Consider the following 8,785-nt stretch of genomic DNA (forward strand, 5'->3'; position numbering starts at 1 on the left):
AGGACTTTACTAAGGCACCTGGGATGTGTGAGTGTTGAAGGAAGAGTGAAGCACCAGCAACAGCAACTCAGTTTCATTTGCCTCTTTACAGCCACAGGCAGTCTCAATAGAAGAGTTGAGTGAGACCACTCAACCAAGTGTAGTCAACATCAGTGGGCACCTCCCAGGAGACTCCCTCAGATTACTGTTCTAGGCCACAGTATAGGAAGGGGAAAGGCCACATTTCTTGAGTCGCTTTTCACAGCCTAAGGCAGTACACAGACTGAAGCAGGAACACAAGAACATCTCTAATAGTGAAGTCCAAAATTCTGGGGAATGCTGTAGCATAGGGTAAAGCCTTCATCATGAAAGTCTCACCTTTGTCAGAAAGTAATCCACTCTCATGTCATACTCAGTGATGTGCACTATATTTTCAGTACCCTTGCTACAATGATCCCAGACAATACCAGGGATTGAGAAATAGGTAGGAGACACTTTTGACCACAGAAAGTCCAATACACCTTTCACATTGAGGGCCTATGTCCTCCTGTCCAGCTTTCTCCTTGTGCTCTGAGAACAGCTCTATAGAGGCTCACTCTTCCCAGCCCCTTCCCCACCTCTAGGCTTTAGGCACCCCAACGAAGGTCCACACATAGTTAGTCATTCCATCTTTCCTGATCAGGGAAGTCCTTCCCGCTTTGACCCTTTAATCTCTACAGTACTTCTCCTGAAAAGAACCGACAATCAAAAGTGGCCTGAGAACCACTCATGAAACTCATTTAGTTCAAGATTAAATTGGTACAGCTACTATGGAAAACAGTATGAAAGTGCCTCAAAAAATTAAAAACAGAACTATCATCTAGTCCAGCAATCCCACTTGTGGTATGTATCCAACGGAATACTTTGCACCAAGAATTTATAGAACATTAACATTCCCACAAATGAGTAGACATTCATTGAAGTATAGTCTCATGAGCCTAAGTGACATGGCTGGCCTAGGAATGAATTTCTGGGAAAGAACCAGCAAGCCAGATTCCATCTCAAATTCAGTGGAGGATTACCTTCGCTTTCCATGAGAGCCCTGATGTGTGAAACTGTCACCAATTGGAGAGTCATCTTTTTGGAATCCTCAACCTTGTGACTTATTTTTAAGTGCCAATACATAGCAGATTTACCTATTAAACCATTCATTTAGGTTTTCTTGACCCCTGCCTCTAAAGAAGTCAGCCAAGATGACTATGATGGGCAGTGGGAATAAGTGTGTATGGAAGGGGAAGAAGGCATCACGGTTATTCTTAAGTTTCACAATTGTTTTGACTAGGAAATAAGCCAGCTTTGATCATCATCATGTCACTTGGTGAAAGAATATGGGCTCAGGATAGGTTTTTCTAAGTATCTCAGGCCTCAGGTTTTCACTGGGTAGGAAATTATCATGACCCCCTCTTTCACAGCTTTAAAGTAATTTCACCAATTACAGGGATAAACAAAAAGTCTTTAAAATGTCAACATGCCCTCTAAAGACTATACTCACACTTTAGTTTCCAATCACAAAGAAATGTGGATTTTATTTAACCTTTGGTGAATGAAATTCAGGTTCTATGATGCCACCTTATGGATAAAACCTGTGCTAATAAAGCAACAGAGGAGCCCGAGGTTTCTATGAACCTAGAGGTTAGAAGTGTCTTTGAATGCATCTTATAAGAGTTCATATTTCTATTTAGTGCTTTCCCCCCACCCCAATTGTGAAAACTCTTCCACAGATTTTCAACAAATTAACCACTGCCCAGAAAAGAAGTAACTTGATACAGACAATGAAAGGGAGGGGACCTTTTCTGCACTGCCAGTTAACAAGCACCCTCTTGGTGCCTGAACTTGGTGCTGAGCCATATCAGCTTTGGCATAAGGCATCATAGATGGCCAGAAAAGAAAGTGGCTCAGAGCAAGGCAAGGTGTGAGTTGCTGGGCTGCCTCTTGGCATCATAGCAGGATTAAAGAGGCTGGTTTTCAAAGAGAAGTCCAGTGATATCTGAGGAAATTTGCTGGCCCTGTGAAAGGAAACAAACGTTTGGTTGAAATGGGGTCTGGACAGGTAGGGAGATGAGCTAAATGAAGCCACAATGTTCTGTTCCCATATATGGGTTCTGGAAATGGTGTACTAATTCCTTCAGTACCTCTTGTGTGGTAAGCACTCAAGAAAAACCATAGAATAGATATCCCTGAGTGCTGGGGTCCAGCCCCGGTTGGATCCAGGGATTCTCTCAGGAGGACGGCATTGGCGAAAGGATAGATAAAAGGAGAAAGAGACAGAGGCTTGACCTGACTGGTTTACATGGGAAACTAATAAGGTTCATGACACCGAACTTGCTCTGACCACAGAGGCCGCAGGCGCCCTCTTGAATAGCTGAAGGTGCCCCACCTTAGGCACCTTCTCTGGGTCTTAGAAGCCCAGGCAGGTAAGTGGTCTCAGAGAGCCCCCACGCTCCGATCAGTCACCCTGAAGGAAGAACAGAGAAGAAAAGTAGAGAAAAGGAAACAAGAAAGAACGACACGGGGAGACCAAGCCTGATGAGCAAGGCCCATACTTTATTTTCCAAAGTAGTTTTTATACCTTAAGTTGTGCATAGAGGATAATGGTGGGGGGCGGAGGTAGAGTCATGCAAGGTCAGCAGTCCTTGATCCTTATCGAAGCCAGGCTTTCTTTCTGCAAACTTATCATATACAAAAGCTTTAGGTGATTTACATCATCTTCTGGCCAGGAGGCCTGTTAACATTTTATGACCCTTTCTTCAGAAAACTTATTTTTCTCTAAAGGTGACTATTCTAAAGTCAGGCACCACCCTCCGAAAGCATTAGATAAAGTTGCATTCCTATAGGGAAAAAGTATGGTGGGCTTATAACAAGAAAAGAATTAACTCAAGGGGTCCAAGGTTACAAACCTTAAAGCTACTACTTACATTTCTATACACCAACTATATTAATCAATACACTCCCAGGGACACAGTAGGTAAGGGATATGGAAACTTGGCAGCAAGCATTAGCTCAACAAAGAAATCCTCTACTAGTTCTATTCTAACAATTTTAACTCTCTGAGGAGCTCTGCATTAGAATATCATAAGCTTCCTGTGCCTCTCTGGTTGGGAGGCTGTGAACAATCACATGCATAGCTGCAGAAGTCCGAACAAACCTGTCAGGCAAGCTAGAAAGTCATCAGAGGGGTTTGAATGGAAACACTCCTATTATGCCCAGGAGACTTATTAACTAGAGCTCTAAGTTGATTTTCTTCAGAGAAAGGTGGTCGGGGATAGCCCCCCGTTAATGTCAGAAGAGTTGGTGAAAGTCGTGAAATAGTAAAACGAACAGATTCTGGTTTTGGGGTAGATGCTCAGGCAGGTCTGGGGGAGTGGGCCCTCGAGTCCTGACTGGCCTTTGCATATCAGGCCTCTCCGCATGACCTTTGTCATGGGTGGGAACTCCCGTTCTGGCTCCCGGCACCTGAGAGCAAGGTGTGATTCCCATTTTGCAAATGTGGAAATTGAGGCTCAAAGATGACAGTAAGAAAGAGTCATACTCAGATACTAAAATTTATTTTTAATGAAACACGATGTATTGTCTCAGCAACATCTGCAAAGCAAAAAAAAAAAAAAAAAAAAAAAGACGAACTGTGGAAGGGTAAATATTTAATGAAGTATTGACCAGCATATTATTTGAATAATATGGAGCCTACACCTCCAGGACCCCTGCAAAGTAAATGCCCACCCACTTATAGAGGGGACAGACTGGCAGACTATCATTCTCTGCCACTAACTTGGTGTACAGGCCTCATCTTGCTCTGCTTTCCTAAATAGAGCTGGCTTTAAATTACATTCAAATCCTTGTTCCCCTACCTGAAAAAAAAAAAAAAAAAAAACGAAACCAAAAAAAACAGCACTCCACAGTCTCTGGATTCCTGAAGTTTGTTTTTCACAGTCCCATCCAGTCCAGCTTGCTTCTGTCTGGTATTACAAGTGATTTCCAAAGGATAAAAAGACAGATCAGAACTCTGATGTGAAAATGGCAATATCAGGCTTTTTGGAAATGTGACCTTCTAATAAATTCAGTGTCTGTAATAATGGCACTCACGGTGGACTGGAAAAAGATGCCACTGACTAATTAAAGACGTCCATTATAAACATAGTGTCTGAGCAGCGCTCAGGGAGTGATCCTGACATTGTTGGAAGTTCCTACTTTAGAGACTCAGGGAAGACATTTAAACACCATGTTAAATAATCTTACAGCTGATGGAATGGGTGCTACCCTCCTCCCAGCATTTGTGGCCCCACATAACATAAGGTTGCACTTACTCATCTGGCAGGTCTGGACAGCTAATTCCGGGTCCCCTCTCTTCTCATTACAGTCCCATAGGCTGGCCAGTACTAGATTTTTCCACCACAGGTCCTGGAGGAAACAGTGGTTATACAGATCTACAAGGAGACTTGCTTACAGATCGACAGCCTAAGACAGTTGCAGGAAAATTAGGTAACTTGGAAGCCCATAGCATGAGTGGATGGGGCAAACTTCCTTTTTCCCTTTGAAGGAAAGTTACATGGCTCAAAATAGCCTGGAGTTAAAACTCTCCTCCAGGTCCTCCCCACCATTCTATGCAAAACAAAGAACTCTCTCACCCGAAGGAAAAAATGGACATTAAGGTTTATTACGCCCAGCTCCCAGCTGGTCCAGCCTCTGGTCTATCTCCAAAATTCCTTGCCCCAGCCATTTAAGAGATAACTACTCCGAACAACCTTGGAGAAGAACAAGCCCCCTTAAGACAGTAACTTTCCACATACATGCCTATATATACTTACTCTTTTCTTGGATAAGCGCAGCAGCTCGCTAATGTGACTGCTGCCCCTTCTTGCCTCATTAAAGGTGATCTGTTCCTGTAAAGTGCCAGTCTCATTCTTTTTCTGAACCTCGCCTTCTCTAACTCCCTTACGTTACATTTTTGGTGCTGAAACCTGGGAGGTTGAGGTTCCTTCTCTTCTCCACAGCCAGCTCTTCAGGGTGTGGAAGCCTGCCAAGCTCACTTTCCAGCCCAGGCTTTCAAGACCTCCTCAAGAGGAAGTCCTGTGCCTTTGTGAGTGGTAAAAGTCCTGTGTAAGGGCTTTATGGGTTTTCCATGTAACCCGAAAAATATTGGCCTTTCTCTCTCTCTTCCTCTTTTCTCTCAGTTCCGTTCAGTTCAGTTCAGTTGCTCATTCGTGTCCGACTCTTTGCGACCCCATGAATCACAGCAAGCCAGGCCTCCCTGTACATCACCAACTCCCAGAGTTCACTCAGACTCACGTCCATCGAGTCAGTGATGCCATCCAGCCATCTCATTCTCTGTTGTCCCCTTCTCCTCCTGCCCCCAATCCCTCCCAGCATCAGAGTCTTTTCCAATGAGTCAACTCTTCCCATGAGGTGGCCAAAGTACTGGAGTTTCAGCTTTAGCATCATTCCTTCCAAAGAGATCCCAGGGCTGATCTCCTTCAGAATGGACTGGTTGGATCTCCTTGCAGTCCAAGGGATTCTCAAGAGTCTTCTCCAACACCACACTTCAAAAGCGACAATTCTTCGGCACTCAGCCTTCTTCACAGTCCAACTCTCACATCCATACATGACCACAGGAAAAAACCATACCCTTGACTAGGCGGACCTTTGTTGACAAAGTAATGTCTCTGCTTTTGAAGATGCTATCTAGGTTGGTCATAACTTTCCTTCCAAGGAGTAAGCATCTTTTAATTTCATGGCTGCAGTCACCATCTTCAGTGATTTTGGAGCCCCCCAAAATAAAGTCTGACACTGTTTCCACTGTTTCCCATCTATTTCCCATGAAGTGATGGGACCAGATGCCATGATCTTCGTTTCCTGAATGTTGAGTTTTAAGCCAACTTTTTCACTCTCCACTTTCACTTTCATCAAGAGGCTTTTTAGTTCCTCTTCACTTTCTGCCATAAGGGTGGTGTCATCTGCATATCTGAGGTGATTGATATTTCTCCCGGCAATCTTGATTCCAGCTTGTGTTTCTTCCAGTCCTGCATTTCTCATGATGTACTCTGCATATAAGTTAAATAAGCAGGGTGACAATATACAGCCTTGACGTACTCCTTTTCCTATTTGGAACCAGTCTGTTGTTCCATGTCCAGTTCTAACTGTTGTTCCTGACCTGCATACAGATTTCTCAAGAGTCAGGTCAGGTGGTCTGGTATTCCCATCTCTTTCAGAATTTTCCAGTTTATTATGATACACACAGTCAAAGGCTTTGGCATGTCAATAAAGCAGAAATAGATGTTTTTCTGGAACTCTCTTGCTTTTTTCATGATCCAGTGGATGTTGGCAATTTGATCTCTGGTTCCTCTGCCTTTTCTAAAACCAGCTTGAACATCAGGAAGTTCACAGTTCACGTATTGCTGAAGCCTGGCTTGGAGAATTTTGAGCATTACTTTACTAGCATGTGAGATGAGTGCAATTGTGTGGTAGTTTGAGCATTCTTTGGCATTGCCTTTCTTTGGGATTGGAATGAAAACTGACCATTCCAGTCCTGTGGCCACTGCTGAGTTTTCCAAATTTGCTGGCATATTGAGTGCAGCGCTTTCACAGCATCATCTTTCAGGATTTGAAATAGTGCAACTGGAATTCCATCACCTCCACTAGCTTTGTTCCTAGTGATGCTTTCTAAAGCCCACTGGACTTCACATTCCAGGATGTCTGGCTCTAGATGAGTGATCACACCATTGTGATTATCTGGGTCATGAAGATCTTTTTTGTACAGTTCTTCTGTGTTTTCTTGCCACTTCTTCTTAATATCTTCTGCTTCTGTTAGGTCCATACCATTTCTGTCCTTATCGAGCCCATCTTTGAATGAAATGTTCCCTTGGTATCTCTAATTTTCTTGAAGAGATCTTTAGTCTTTCCCATTCTGTTGTTTTCCTCTATTTCTTTGCATTTGATCGCTGAGGAAGGCTTTCTTATCTCTTCTTGCTATTCTTTGGAACTCTGCATTCAGATGCATATATCTTTCCTTTTCTCCTTTGCTTTTCACTTCCCTTCTTTTCACAGCGATTTGTAAGGCCTCCCCAGACAGTCATTTTGCTTTTTGCATTTCTTTTCCATGGAATGGTCTTGATGCCTGTCTCCTGTAGAATGTCATGAACCTCATTCCATAATTCATCAGGCACTCTATCTATCAGATCTAGGCCCTTAAATCCATTTCTCACTTCCACTGTATAATCATAAGGGATTGGATTTAGGGTCATACCTGAATGGTCTAGTGGTTTTCCCTAGTTTCTTCAATTTAATGTCTGAATTTGATAAGGAGTTCATGATCTGAGCCACAGTCAGCTCCTGGTCTTGTTTTTGTTGACTGTATAGAGCTTCTCCATCCTTTGGCTGCAAAGAATATAATCAATCTGATTATTTGGTGGTTGACCATCTAGTGATGTCCATGTGTAGAGTCTTCTCTTGTGTTGTTGGAAGAGGGGTGTTTGCTATGACCAGTGCATTTCTTGGCAAAACTCTATGAGTCTTTGCCCTGCTTCATTCCGTATTCCAAGGCCAAATTTGCCTGTTACTCCAGGTGTTCTTTTTTTTCCCTGTTGTTTAATTCTAAATGTTTATTTTATTTTAAAACTTTACAATATTGTATTAGTTTTGCCAAATATCGAAATGAATCCACCACAGGTATGGGGAACGCGGGTATACTTGTGGTGGGATCCAGGTGTTTCTTGACTTCCTACTTTTGCATTCCAGTCCCCTATAATGAAAAGGACATCTTTTGGGGTGTTGTTCTAAAAAAGGTCTTTCTGTAGCGGTCTTCATGGAATTGTTCAACTTCAGCTTCTTCAGCATTACTGGTTGGGGGCATAGACTTGGATTACTGTGATACAGAGAACCTTTGCCATTCAGCTACCCTACATGCAACATTCCACTTCGAGCTGGCCCCTAGATTAAGGTAAGATCCAGATGGTGTTCTAGAGGTGCTCTAGAACCCAGTCCTCTCTGGGTCCTGGGGACCCCCATCCTAGGGCCACTCTGTAGGCAATGGTGGGGGGATGCTTCACCTCAACACAGAGGTCTCTTCTCATAACTCCTATTGCGACTATGGCTGATCACCTGAGCTCCCAAAAGGAGCCTCTGCTTGCCTTTCAATTATGGGGGTCTGGCCAGTCTGTCCCAAAGGATTCCTCTCTGACAGTATTCTCAAAAATCTCAGACCACTCTTCCTCACTGAACTCAAAGTTTACCACTTCAAACAACTCTGTATACAGATCTGGCCTCAATACCAATTAGACAACCAAAAACTGCTGGTCTGAGCTCGGGACTTTTGATTTCAGTACTTTATCAGATCTCACTAACTCCTCAAACAGAATGGCAAATGGTCAAAGGTCCCTAATTCGAGCCTTCTGAGACCTTAAAAGCTGTCCTTCTCTCTACAAAGACTGTTCTACCTATGAAATTCTCCTCGGCTCTCTCTCCCCCTCCATTACAAAAAAGAATCCAATTTTAAAAAACTTAGCCCCCAATTTGACCAGACAGATGAGCCTCCTCCCTACTGCCCCATTCTGGAGATGAGACCCCATCATCTAGCCCTTCCTCCTCCAAATCAGAAAGCGATGACTCCAAAACCCCACAAAAGATTTCTACCCCACCTCCATCGGCCAGGACCTGAAGCAAACACATTTCCTCTCAGAGAGGTAGCAGACCAGAGGGCCCTACCTGGGTTCTATGTGCCTTTCTCAATTTCTGATATGACACAAATTGGAAAAAAAAAAAAAATTGGGATCCTTTT

General features: G+C 43.4%; 1 long non-coding RNA gene across 1 annotated transcript; it reads right to left on the reverse strand.

Annotated features, from left to right (window-relative positions):
• Positions 1 to 3,541: 3,541 nt before the first annotated feature.
• On the reverse strand, positions 3,542 to 4,527 carry LOC113887724. Its single transcript, XR_003509806.1, has 2 exons — positions 4,320 to 4,527; positions 3,542 to 3,600 (listed from the first exon to the last, which is right to left on the reverse strand). It is a non-coding gene; the product is annotated as an uncharacterized LOC113887724 (long non-coding RNA).
• Between the last annotated feature and the right edge of the window lie 4,258 nt (positions 4,528 to 8,785).

The sequence above is a fragment of the Bos indicus x Bos taurus genome, chromosome X, assembly GCF_003369695.1.
Source record: "Bos indicus x Bos taurus breed Angus x Brahman F1 hybrid chromosome X, Bos_hybrid_MaternalHap_v2.0, whole genome shotgun sequence".
Classification (NCBI taxonomy): Eukaryota; Metazoa; Chordata; class Mammalia; order Artiodactyla; family Bovidae; genus Bos; species Bos indicus x Bos taurus.